Genomic DNA, 13,686 nt, shown 5'->3' with positions numbered 1-13,686 from the left:
CAAGGCCATCCCCACACCCCCACTTCTTGCCTTCAAACAACCGCACAACCTCAAACAGACCATTGTCCGCAGCAAACTACCCACCCTTCAGGAGAACAGTGACCACGACACCACACAACCCTGCCACAGCAACCTCTGCAAGACGTGCCGGATCATCGACACGGATGCCATCATCTCACGTGAGAACACCATCCACCAGGTACACGGTACATACTCTTGCGACTCGACCAACGTTGTCTACCTGATACGCTGCAGGAAAGGATGTCCCGAGGCATGGTACCTTGGGGAGACCATGCAGACACTACGACAACGAATGAACGAACACCGCTCGACAATCACCAGGCAGGAGTGTTCCCTTCCAGTCGGGGAACACTTCAGCAGTCACGGGCATTTAACCTCTGATCTTCGGGTAAGCGTTCTCCAAGGCGGCCTTCACGACACATGACAGCACAGAACCGCTGAGCAGAAACTGATAGCCAAGTTCCACACACATGAGGACGGCCTCAACCGGGATCTTGGGTTCATGTCACACTATCTGTAATCCCCAAGACTTGCCTGGGCTTGCAAAATCTCACTAACTGTCCTGGCTGGAGACAATACACATCTCTTTAACCTGTGTTTGGCCCTATCTCCACTCACATTGTCTGTACCTTTAAGACTTGATTACCTGTAAAGACTCGCATTCCAACCATTATCTTGTGAATTGAGTTTGTGTCTTTATATGCTCTGTTTGTGAACAGAACTCCTCATTCACCTGATGAAGGAGCTTAAGACTCCGAAAGCTAGTGCTGCCAAATAAACCTGTTGGACTTTAACCTGGTGCTGTGAGACTTCTTATTGTGTTCACTCTGAAAGCAGAGAGCAAAAAGAGTTCCTCTGCTACTGTTAACAAATGGTGAATTTGTTATCCTATAATCCTGCTCTTTCTTTTAAGCAGTTAATCCTATTGTTATTCCCTCATTTAACGTGTAATTTCTAATTTATTTTCATGTTTGAAGCTGAGCATTATTTAATATGTATAAATGGACACGGGTTTCATCATAGAATCCCTACGGTGCAAAAGGAGGCCATTTGGCTCATCAAGTCTGTACTGACAACAATCCCACCCAAGCCCTATTACCGTAACCCCACGTATTTACGTTGCTAAACCCCCTGACTATAAGGGGCAATTTCGGGTGGCACAGCGGCTAGCACTGCTGTCTCACAGCGCCAGGGACCCTGGTTCAATTCCCAGCTTGGATCACTGTCGGTGTGAGTTTGCATGCTCTCCCCGTATCTGCGTGGGTTTCCTCTGGGTGCTCCGGTTTCCTTCCACACTCCAAAGATGTGCGGGTTAGGTGGATTGGCCATGCTAAATTGCCTCTTAGTGTCAGGGGGACTAGCTAGGATAAATGCAAGGAGTATGGATTAGGGCCTGGTAGGATTGTGGTCGGTGCAGACTCGATGGGCCGAGTGGCCTCCTTCTGCACTATACTCTATGAATTTAGCATAAGCAACCAACCTAATTCACACATCTTCGAATTTTTGTTTAAATCTGCATTACATTATTTTATAACTTTACGTGTGACATGCTTGTAAGCATCTGTTTTAATTTAGAATACGGAAGCTGAAATATGATTGGAAAGGAGAGAGGTCAGAACTTCTCAAACGTTGGGCGAGATTCTCCAGATTGCAGCTGTATGTTTCCCAGTGCCGAGATTCTCCAGCTTCCCAGCCATATTAAGCCTAAAAGTTTTATTTATTAGTGTCACAAGTAGGCTTACATTAACACTGCAATGAAGTTATGTGAAAATCCCCTAGTCGCCACACTCTGGTGCCAGTTCAGGTACACTGAGGGAGAATTTAGCATGGCCAATCCACCTAACCAGCAGGTTTTTGGAGTGTGGGAGGAAACTGGAACACCCGAAGGAAACCCACGCAGAGAAAGTGCAGACTCCGCACAGACAGCGACCCAAGCTGGGAATCAAACCCAGATCCCTGGCGCTGTGAGGCAGCAGTGCTCACCACTGTACCACTGTGCTGCCCGCAACAAGTTCCCCGATGGCAACTTTCTCTGGTCTCCCAGCTGTATATTTCCTGGCGGCAGGAGGCAGCGAACTATTCGCCAGTGGTGGGATTCTCCATTCCCACTGCTATCAACGGGATTTCCCATTGATGTCACCCCCCTCCCCCCCAATAAATAAGTAATTTTATTTATTAGTCACAAGTAAGGCTTACATTAACTTTGCCATGAAGTTACTGTGAAATTCCCCTCGTCGCCACGTTCCGGCACCTCTTCGGGTCATTTTTAGGACAAACTGCCTTTCAGATTAGCTTACTGAGAAAGTTGAAATTTGAGTACACATTTCACTGTCTTCGACAGTAAATCATTCCAGCACCAATCCTGGTCGGAAATATTCTTGAAACCTGCCAGCAGGGTAGGGCTGCAAGCAGGACTGGAGAATCCCACTGGCGTGAATGGCCAAAGAATGCCAGCCTTATTCGCAGAAGGTTCAGCAAATGTGGGTTCACATTTTGGGCTGTGAAAAATCTAAATGGGTTTATTGTTAGTATTCTTCTGCCCTTTTTAACTCATTTATAAATATCTTACATTTAATTGCTCTGTTCTCATGTTTCAATAAAGTATTTGTATAATTTCATATTTAAATGTTTTGTTTCATTAAGTCATTAGTAGAATTTTGTAAAGTTTAATGGACAACATGTCAACAAAAATAATGTTACAAATACAAAACTTTGACACCGTGTTAGCACTTAAACCATTTTACTTCAGCAGCTGCAAAATGACATTCCGTTTAATTGCCTCATCCTTTCAAATTCCTTGCAATAAAATAGACTTTTTCTCTTGAGTGCAACAATCAATGATTTTTTTTACACAACAGTTCTGCTGACTCTGTAAACAAGGAGGTAAGGGATGGATGTGAGGAGGGGTAAGGAGGGGAGGGAAGGGTTTGGGCAGAAAATTGTGCAATTTACACGAAGCCTGACTCTCTCATATCTCTGTGTCTACATCAAAACCTCAACAGAACTTTTAAGAAGCCAAGCTGAAGCGTGATGTGGTGGTAGAACATGATTCCAAATTTTCAATCTGCACTGGATTCTGCAATACCTATCAGAGAGATAGTTCACATCAGCTAACGACTTGCATGTAACATTTCAAGGAACGCACTTTGCTGAAACTTTTGAAATTACCAAGTTGCATACTTCACACTGTAATTGTAGAACTCATTTCACCCTATATCTTAAGTGGCTTCTAAGGATCAATTGCATCAGGGAGTCTCTTAAAATTGGGTTAAAACAACTCTGCTTAAAAGACATAGCAAAATCTAAATGGACTTTAGCTGAAACTTATTACAGACATTGCAAACCCACTTTGCTACGTATGAACGTACTTTTTACTGGAATTAGTATGTCATGACAAATTTTATGAAACATCTTTCACTTTCTGTGCATTACATGTATTTTAAACATCTTTTAAACACATTTACAGAAAAATACCCACCCAGAGAATGTCTGCTGCCTCTACTCATTGCAGCTGGACCAGATAATAAATGCAAATAAGTAAGTGTAAATACTCACCTCTCATCAGCACAAGTGACAGAAGTTAGGGAGAGGCAGCAGCGCAGCGCTTCAATACCGGCAGCTCTACAAAGCAGAGTCGGAGGTTTCAACGTGGCGCATGTCCCTGCGGTTGGACTTCCGTATTGTTCCGACATGCCTGCACAGCGCACAATCCACATATATCAGGACATTTCAGGCCAGCGAGAGAAATAGATAGCAAGGGGGGGAAAAGAGAGATTTGGACAGGCTGAGTGAGTGGGCGAGGATCTGGCAGATGGAGTATAATGTTAACAAATGCGAGGTTATTCACTTTGGAAGAAATAATAGCAAATTGGATTATTATCTAAATGGAAAGAAATTACAACATGCTGCTGTGCAGAGGGACCTGGGGGTCCTTGTGCATGAGACGCAAAAACCCAGTCTGCAGGTGCAACAGGTGATCAAGAAGGCAAATGGGATGTTGGCCTTTATCGCGAGGGGGATAGAATATGAAAGCAGAGATGTCTTGCTGCATCTGTACAGGGCATTGGTGAGGCCGCAGCTGGAATACTGTGTGCAGTATTGGCCCCCTTATTTGCGGAAGGATATATTGGCCTTGGAGGGAGTGCAGAGAAGGTTCATCAGGTTGATACCAGAGATGAGGGGTGTTGATTATGAGGAGAGACTGAGCAGATTGGGTTTGTATTCGTTGGAATTTAGAAGGCTGAGGGGGGATCTTATAGAGACCTATAAGATAATGAAGGGGCTGGATAGGGTAGAGGTGGAGAGATTCTTTCCACTTAGAAAGGAAACTAGAACTAGAGGGCACAGCCTCAAAATAAAGGGGGGTCGGTTTAGGACAGAGTTGAGGAGGAACTTCTTCTCTCAGAGGGTGGTGAATCTCTGGAATTGTCTGCCCACTGAAGTGGTGGAGGCGACCTCGTTGAATATGTTTAAATCACGGATAGATGGATTCCTGATCGGTAAGGGAATTAGGGGTTATAGGGATCAGGCGGGTAAGTGGAACTGATCCACTTCAGATCAGCCATGACCTTATTGAATGGCGGGGCAGGCTCGAGGGGCTAGATGGCCTACTCCTGCTCCTATTTCTTATGTTCTTATGTTCTTATGAAACAGAGAAAGAAATAGAGGTAGAGAGAGGGTAACAGAGAGAGAGAAATAAATCGAGTGAGAAATAGGTGAGATAGAGAAATGGAGAGATAGAGGAATTGAGAGAAAAATAGATGTACAGAGAGTGCCATAGAGGGTGCAATCTTATGAAAGAATTCTAAGTGCCGCATGAGCGAGAAAACAGCAGTGTTTCCTACCTGTTTCTTGGAAGAGTTTGAAAATGCAATCTTCCAACACTTTATTGGACAGAAGTGCAATTCTCTCTTGTAGGGGCGGAGTGACAAGCAGCAGCTCTGTCAGCCGCTGCTCCAATCAAGGGAGCTCATAGATGTGAGCACAGCTCCTCAAAATTCAGGGGCTCTGCAGTGCTGCTTTCAATGGAATCCGTTTGATGCTGGACACCAGGGTGCTTCTCCACTGTCTGTACTGCTATCCATAGCTCAAAACCACTGCGCCAACATCCAGGTGGCTGAATCCATCCACAGAATCCTAGAATCAAGGGTTCTGTGGATGGAGAGAAACCGACTACAACAATGATTTTAATGACAATATTGGTTTCAAGGAGCAATTGTGAGTGAGAGTTAAGCACGCTGGGATTTTGATCAAGCTATAGTGAAGAAGGGAAAGGGTTAATGTTTTTTGTACCTAAAAGGTTGAACTTTGTACTTAGAATGTATCACAAGCACAACCCTTCATTGTGGCTAATCTCCTCAGGCTTAGACTGCTTTCCCTCAGGTTTATACTGTTTTTGACATGAATAAAGTTATTCTTGTTTGTACTGCTTCTGACATGAACACCAGTTAACTTTTATTCTTATAACAATAAATAGTCAAATGTAAATATAAATGTGAATGTGTTTGCAGACATGCAAGTCTTATCTTTTCTACAGACTTGCATGGTAAATGTAAACAGAAGAGAAGATTAAAAGATGTGGAGTGCGATACGGCCGTTTGAAGAGGAACTCCCGCTGAGGCAGCTGGAAGAGCATTGGAACTTCAAAGGGGAACCGCGGGAAGAACAGGAAACAGAAGACCTGCGCTTCGTGTGCTGAGGATGCCAGATACACTGGTTTACGGTCAAGAAGCTATCAATGTATTTTTTGTGGTTGGTCTGGAAGCTTGCTTCGTGACCAGCAGTTGTAAATTGTATTTCTGAGTCGTGACTGGTCTGGGGTTTGATTCATGACCAGACCAGTGTTTGTGTCGTGACTGGTGCTGGGAGCCATAATGTATATATATCCCCACTTTTCTGTGTTCAGAGAGAACTTTGGCTTCCGCTTTCAAGGGGTCAAGTTCTCCTGCAAGCTTGTGAGAATAAAGCCTTACTGTATTTTGACTCAGACTAGCCTCAGAGGTATTTTTACCGACTTCAATAGTCAAACACAGATGCAAGCTGTAAATTTGCTGTGAGCTGTCCTCTTGGTCTGGGAGCTGTGATCTGAAACTTCTTGTCTTGACCATATATGGGAAGTTGTTTGAACTAAGCTCGACAAGGTGGAGTCACACCCATATATGGGCTAAGGCAATGTGACTACATGCCATTTAAACTAAGCATTATGGAGTTTTCTAAGTAAGTAATAGGTCTAAGGTGAGAGGGGAGATATACAAAAGGGTCCATAGGGGTAATTTCTTTCACAGAGAGGGTGGTGAATGTCTGGAACAAGCTGCCAGAGGCAGTACTAGAGACAGGTACAATTTTGTCTTTTAAAAAGTGTTTAGACAGTTAAATGGATAAGATGGCTATCGATATGGGCCAAACACAAGCAACTGGACTAAGCTTAGTGGTTAATCAAAGGGACGGCACTGACAAGTTGGGCCGAAGGGCCTGTTTACTTGCTGTAAACCTCTCTGACTTTATGAACTCCATCGGCCTGGTTGAACAATGTGATCGGGTTCTGGTTAGACCATTGGCCAGGGAACCTTCTGGAAGGTTAGGACAGTTTGGGGATAAAAGTCTTTGTCTTCAGTGATAACTCAGAGATCAACCATCACAAGAGTGACCTGAAGAACATCTTCAGAGAAGACACCGCCACACAGAATCTACATTGGGAACGGTCCAAGCCATTTCATTTTAAACCAGGTAGTATCGGTTTTTGATAAAGAATTAATGTTCAGTTAAAAGCTCATGTTCAGTAAAAGAGTTAAAGTGTTGCAACAATTGTAAATTTGTGTTGGATACATAGAGTGTTAAATAAATGGAAGTTTGTTCAAATGAATTTGAGTTGACTCCTGTCCTTGGTTTGTCACATTAAACTGAATGCCTGGAAAGAGTTTTAGTATCCTGGATGGCTTTCGATAAGAAGTAGTTGAAGCAGCTGCGAAACTGGACTTTTTATTTGCCAAGTGATTAACAGTGACCCAAGCAGTTTCTTTAGTGTGACAAAGAAATGGCAGATTTTGAAGTAAGGTTATTCAGGGGGTAGTGTGAACTCTATTGTTGACCACAAGGCAGGGCTAAGACCTAAATCCTGGAGTACCAGGGTGGTGTTCAACGTGCTCCTAATACAAACTGACTTTGAGGGATTGACTGGGATTTTAGCAGTAGCTGCACCCATATCAATCGCTTCTTGTGCCCCTGGGACTAAGCCTTGAGAAATGGGAGACGCCATGAGTAGGAAGAGTTTCTATGAAAGTATCTGAACATGAAATGGCCCAAGGGCAGAATATTGTAGCAAGTTGCTAGCGGGTCTGGGGCCCGCAGGTCAGAGATGTTGGAATGAGGTGTACACTCAAGGGAACATGCTTCAAAACTGAGTAAAGCTATTATGATAGCTAGCTCGTTAAAAGAGTTGCAGAGTAAAATGTCAGAAAAAGTGAAGTTAAAAGATGAATACTGGCCCTTTGGCCCACGATGTTGTGCCGAACCTTTTCCGAAGGTTAAGGGGGAAAGTAGGAGAGCAGAGTAGAAAAGAATCAAATAAATATATTTCACGTGGGTCAGTTCCAGGCTCAATGTGAGAAAGCATGTCAAGAAACCCAACATGCCAACTGTGATCGAGTCAAGCCCAAAGGGGTTGTGACTGAGCTGAGTGAAAAGTGCACAAATTTGCAGGCTGCGATTAAAATTCTGCATCAAGTTAGTAAAGAGAATAGAAGGTCTGGTGCAGATCACTCAGTGTCAGCAAGAGATTAATAAAGTAAAATCTCAACTGTAAATACAGATAGGGATGATGTCTGTATGTGAGACAGTGGAGGCTGAGAGAAATAGTGATGGAGTAAATTGGAGATATCTAGAACAGGATGCCCAGCAATGCCATACTTGGCGATGATTGGGGACCCCATCTCCCTTTCCAGATCACTCAGTGCCCTAAGAACTCAGTGCTCCTGGTCCAATGTACCCTGTGACTACCAGTTACAAGGAGGGCATGGAATTACCAGGAGATGATGTTGACTGGGAAGGAATGAATGCCTTGCAAAACAAAAGGGAGGGGAGTTAGCAAGCAGTGTGGTGTTACAGAATGAAGAGAGAAAGGAGTTATGTCCTCTCATCTTACCAAGGAAATATTGTAAATTAATTGATAAGATGCAAAAGTTTCCTACACATCCACCTCTGCGCAGTTAGCATGGTGGGAAACGCAACTCAGTTCCAAAACAGACAACACAGGTTTGGAAAAAACTAATCAACAGCCTGGGGAAGATTGCTTTTTATTGTTTTATTCGGAGTGCACATTTAAAATGCAAATTTGATTCAAAGAAACTTGAAAGCTGAGCTGTTAACCTGATTTGTTGTTTGTGTTGTAGTGTGTGTGAGTGTGTGTGTGTGTGTTGTAGCGTGCGTGTGTGTGTGTGTGTGTATGTATATGTATGTGTGTGTGTTGCTGCGTGTGTGTGTATGTATTTGTGTGTGTGTTGCAGTGTATGTGTGTGGGTGTGTTGCAGTGTATGTGTGTGTGTTTCAGTGTATGTGTGTGTGTGTAACTGTGTGTGCGTGTGGCAGCATATGTGTGTGTATGTATGCGTGTGTGTATGTGTGTGTTGCAGCATATGTGTGTGCGTGTGTTGTAGCGTGTGTGTGTGTGTTGCAGCGTATGTTTGTGTATATGTATATGTGTGTATGTTGCAGTGTATGCATGTGTGTGTTGCAGCGTGTGTGTATCTGTGTGTGTGTGTGTTGCAGCGTATGTGTGTGTATGTATGCGTGTGTGTGCGTGTGATCTTTTCTTGTTTGAGTTTTTAGTTAACACTGTCTGGTTGCTTGTTCAATGTGTGTGGTTGTTGCTGAATTAGATTGAGAAGTGGAGTTGTTAAAGCAATTCCGAGAGTGGTGATTGTGGGATCAGAAAATGTGATGCTTTACCTTTTTGTTTAATGTTAAAGGTGGCTGTGAGAGAGTGCTAAGCTTAGGTTTAAAATTTCTTGAGAATTTACCTTTTCTTTGAGTTTTGATTACAGTTTTGAAGAAAGAAGAATGAATGAAGGCTATTGTCTTAATCCATTCCTTTATTTCCTTTGAATGTTTTATTTTAATTGCAGTTTAAATCATTAAAATTGAATGAAAGCAAAATGCTCTGAAGATGTTGTGTGTTTGGAAGATTCCTGGAGTGAATGTGTGTGTATCTAATAAAGAATTTATGTGAATTTTCTTTGTTATGTTATTTGTTTTAATGTTTTATTATTTGCCCCCTAACTGTGATTTTACAATAGTGGCTTGGATACAGAACTTAGTATCAAATGAGAGTTCTGAGTTGGATTCAAAGTGTAATTAGAAAGATAAAGGTTTGCAATTCCTTCATCTTGTACATAATTGATGGCCACATCATAGAATATCAACAGTGCAGAGGGAGGCCATTTGGCCCATCAAGCTTGCACCGAATGATGATCCCACCCAGGCCCTATCCCCATAACCCCACTTCTAATCCCCCTGACACTAATTGACAATTTATCATGGCCAATCTACCTAACTCGCACATCTTTAGGCTGTGGGAGGAAACCAGAGCACCCATGGGAAACACACACAGACACAGACATAATGTGCAAACTCCACACGGACAGTGGCCCAAGCCGGGAATCGAACCTGAGTCCCTGGCACTGCGAGGCAGCAGTGCTAACCACTGTACTACCATGCCACCCATATATAATAATATATTTTCATATATACTATAATATATGATAATAATAATTCATGTATAATATCAATATATATGTGTGGAAATTACTTCATTTGGAAAGTAAATTGAAATTTTAAAATCAAATTTGCAAATAACCAATTTGAATTTTGAGTAATCCTGGGTTCAAATTGTGAAAGAAAGGATTTAAATCTGGGCAGGAAACAAGCTTTAAACCATCTCTGTTTGTGTTTAGGATTTTAATGTGTGGTAATGTTTGAAACCATTCAACCTTTTGTTTTTTCAACTGGAAGAGATTTCACTATTTTCACTTTGATTAATTACATAACTAATTTGGCAATTGAGAATTTATAAACACTGGAAATCATGAATGTTTAATTTGCAGAGATTTCGAGACCAAATTAATTAATTTGGCTCCAAGCCGAATGTATTTAATGTGTTTTGTATTTAAATAGTTGGATCATGAAGTGCAGATAAGAAACAAGTCCAGCAGCTTCAACACTTCAAGGTTGTTTATCACAATGTAATGATGGTTGAGACCTCAGGGCTTTGCCTTTGTGGAAGGGTTTAACGCATTCAGATTTTCTCCCTGTTATCTTCTGAATTGAAGTGATTGGTTACACTTGATTGTCGACACTACTGTTTCTGATAGTTAATTGATTGAATAAATTGAGTGCATTGAATAGGCAACTCAGAGGGCAGCATGTTGGCACAGTGGTTCACACTGCTGTCTCAGTGTCAGCGACGCAGCTTCGATTCCCACCTTGGGTCACTGCCTGTGCGGAGTCTGCACGTTCTCCCCGTTCTCCCCATGGGTTTCCTCCGGGTGCTCTGGTTTCCATCCACAGCCCTGGTTCGCTACATTGTCCATGCTAAATTCTCCCTCATTGTACCTGAACAGGCGCCGGAGTGTGGCAACTGGGGGATTTTCACAATAACTTCATTGCAGTGTTAATATAAGCGTACTTGTGACACTAATAAATAAACTTTAAAAGCGTATGAAAGGGAATTACCTAAATTTTAAGGGGATAAATAAATTTTAATTTTGACAAATAAAGGGTAATGGAGAGTCTGTGTGGATTTTATATTTTATATAGGAATCTAAAATCTTCCTTTTGTTCTTGAAGAGAGGTCATTTGAATCTGGGATAATTTTTATAAAGTAATATGTGTGTCGTTTTGTGTGTTATCTATATTGAGAAAATGTTACCTAAGGTAATGCACATGTGAACATACGTGTCAAACATGTTTTGATTTGATGTCCCTAAATGCTAATAAGTTGGAACTTTCTGTGAAAGAATAAGGGACCTTAAGTGTTTATGAGTAAGGTGAGTAAGGTAGGGTTTATGAGTAAGGCTGAAAAGTGTGAGTTGATACAATCTGGAATGAGTAATTTGACAAGAAAGTACTCAATAAATAGGAGGACACGAGGAAGTTCTCTGGAACAAATCGACCTTGGTGTGTTTATCCACCGATCTCTGAAGGCAAAGGGCATGTTAATAGGGTGATGAAAAGGCATCTGGACATTTGCCTTTATCAACCGAAGCATAGATTACAAAAGCAGGGAAGTCATGTTGGAGTTGTATAGAACTTTGGTGAGGCCAAAGCTAGAGTATTGTGTGCAATTCTGGTCACCACATTAATGGAAGGACTGCGGGGGTTGCAGAGGAGATTCACCTCAGGATGCTGCCTGGGATGGAGCATTTAAGTTATGAAGACAGGTTGGATAGGCTTGGGTTATTTTCGTGAGAGCAGAGAAGACTGAGGGGGCGACATGATAGAGGGCAGCACAGTAGCACAGTGGTTAGCACTGCTGCTTCACAGCTCCAGGAACCTGGGTTAGATTCCCGGCTTGGGTCACTGTCTGTGTGGAGTTTGCACATTCTCCTCGTGTCTGCGTGGGTTTCCTCCGGGTGCTCCGGTTTCCTCCCACAGTCCAAAGATGTGCGAGTTAGGTTGATTGGCCATGCTAAAATTACCCCTTAGTGTCCTGGGATGCGTAGATTAGAGGAATTAGCGGGTAAAATATGCAGGGATATGGGGGTAGGACCTGGGTGGGATTATGGTCGGTGCAGACTCAATGGGCCGAATGGCCTCTTTCTGTACTGTAGGGTTTCTATGATAGGTGTACAAGATTATGAGGGACATGGACAGAATTGATAAGGAGCACTGTTCCCATTAGTTGAAGGGTCAGCCACGAGGGGACATAGGTTCAAGGTGAGGGACAGGTTTCGGGGGGATGTGAGGAAAGATCTTTTACCCAGAGGGTGGTGACGGTCTGGAATACACTGTCTGGGAGGGTGGTAGAGGCGGGTTGCCTCACATCCTTTGAAAAGTACCTGGATGAGCACTTGGCACATCACAACATTCAGGGCTATGAGCCAAGTGTTGGCAGATGGGATAAGGTGGGAGTTCAGGATTTCTAATGTGTTGGTGTGGACTCAATGGGCTGAAGAAACTCTTCTGCCTCTTCTATGATTCTAAGTTCTGTAAGTGGAAAAGTAGTGTTCAATCTGGGAGTGTCACTAACATTGCAACAAATGACAGGATTTTCCTATTATTTAGTTCTCTGGGGTTATGGAAGTCAAAACGTTTGGAAGAGGAACAAAATAAACCACTTGCGCAGATCACGCTATTCATTTGCTAAAAAATACACGGTCAAGAGTTGATGAGCTAATAGAGGAATTTCCTCTACAATTTGTTAAACTGACATAAAAATCACTTGAGTTACTTCTTGCCTGTACATTGGGTTAATCGAGCCTTAAAAGTGCAAAGCATGTGCATGCTAATGGGAGACAGATTTCTGAGTTGTGATTATTGGGAATTTAGATTTACAATGTTAGCAAAGTGACAAAAGGATTCATTACGCAGATAAGGATCATTTTAAAAATCAAATACATCAGGGATACATTAGATTGTTCCACTGGAGCAAGCAGAGAGGGAGTGATTGGAGGCAGGAGTGCTGGTGAGAGATTGATTGAATTATTTATTTATTTAATTAGTCAGTTAATGTGTGTGTTTTTTTTGGCCTTTACTTTTGTAGTAGTGTTTTTCCTAAGTTTAAAGTGAAAACCGGAAGTGGGCTGCTAAGGAGTCTGGGAAGGGTTTTTTAAGCGCGCGAAGTTTTAAAGGTAGGCTGCAGTATACAGCGGGCAGCATCGGGAGCGGGCAGTGGAGTGTGTGGGAAGCAGAGTGTGAGCTATAAGGGCTTTGGCTCACAGGGCTTCGGGGGACAGGGCGAGCAGGGGTGAGTTTAATTCATTTTTGCTGTTTCCACCTGGTACTGGCAAGGTATCTAGAGGGGATGGGTGTGCAGGCAGTGCTATGTTCCTCTTGCACTATGTTTGAGGTGAGGGATGACGTCAGTGTCCCTGCTAATTACATCTGTGGGAAGTGCACCCATCTGCAGCTCCTCCAAAACTGTGTTAGGGAACTGGAGCTGGAGTTGGATGAACTTAGGATCATTAGGGACGCAGAGGTGGCCATAGACAGAAGCTTTAGGGATACAGTTATTCCGAGGAATGAAAACAGATGGGTGACGGTGAGAGGGGCTGGGAGGAAGCAGTCCGTGCAGGGATCCCCTGTGGTCGCTCCCCTTAGCAACAAGTATTCCACTTTGGATACGGCTGAGGGGGACGACATACCAGTGGTGAGCCGCAGTGAGAGGATCTCCAGCACTGTGTCCGTCTCTGTGGCTCGGGAGGGTAAGGGGCAGAGCGGGAGGGCAATAGTTATTGGGGACTCGTTAGTTAGAGGGATAGAGAGGAGGTTCTGTGGCAGCAAAAGAGACTCACGGATGGTATGTTGCCTACCGGATGCCAAGGTCCGTGACGTCTCAGACCGTGTTTTCCGGATTCTTAAGGGGGAGGGGAAACAGTCACAAGTTGTGGTACACATTGGTACCAACGACATAGGTGAGAGAAGGGACGGGGATTTAAAACAGGAATTTCAGGA

The sequence above is a fragment of the Mustelus asterias genome, unplaced genomic scaffold, assembly GCF_964213995.1.
Source record: "Mustelus asterias unplaced genomic scaffold, sMusAst1.hap1.1 HAP1_SCAFFOLD_262, whole genome shotgun sequence".
NCBI classification, from domain to species: Eukaryota; Metazoa; Chordata; class Chondrichthyes; order Carcharhiniformes; family Triakidae; genus Mustelus; species Mustelus asterias.
The sequence above is the reverse complement of the archived record's forward strand: the minus strand, read 5'-3'. Positions refer to the sequence as shown.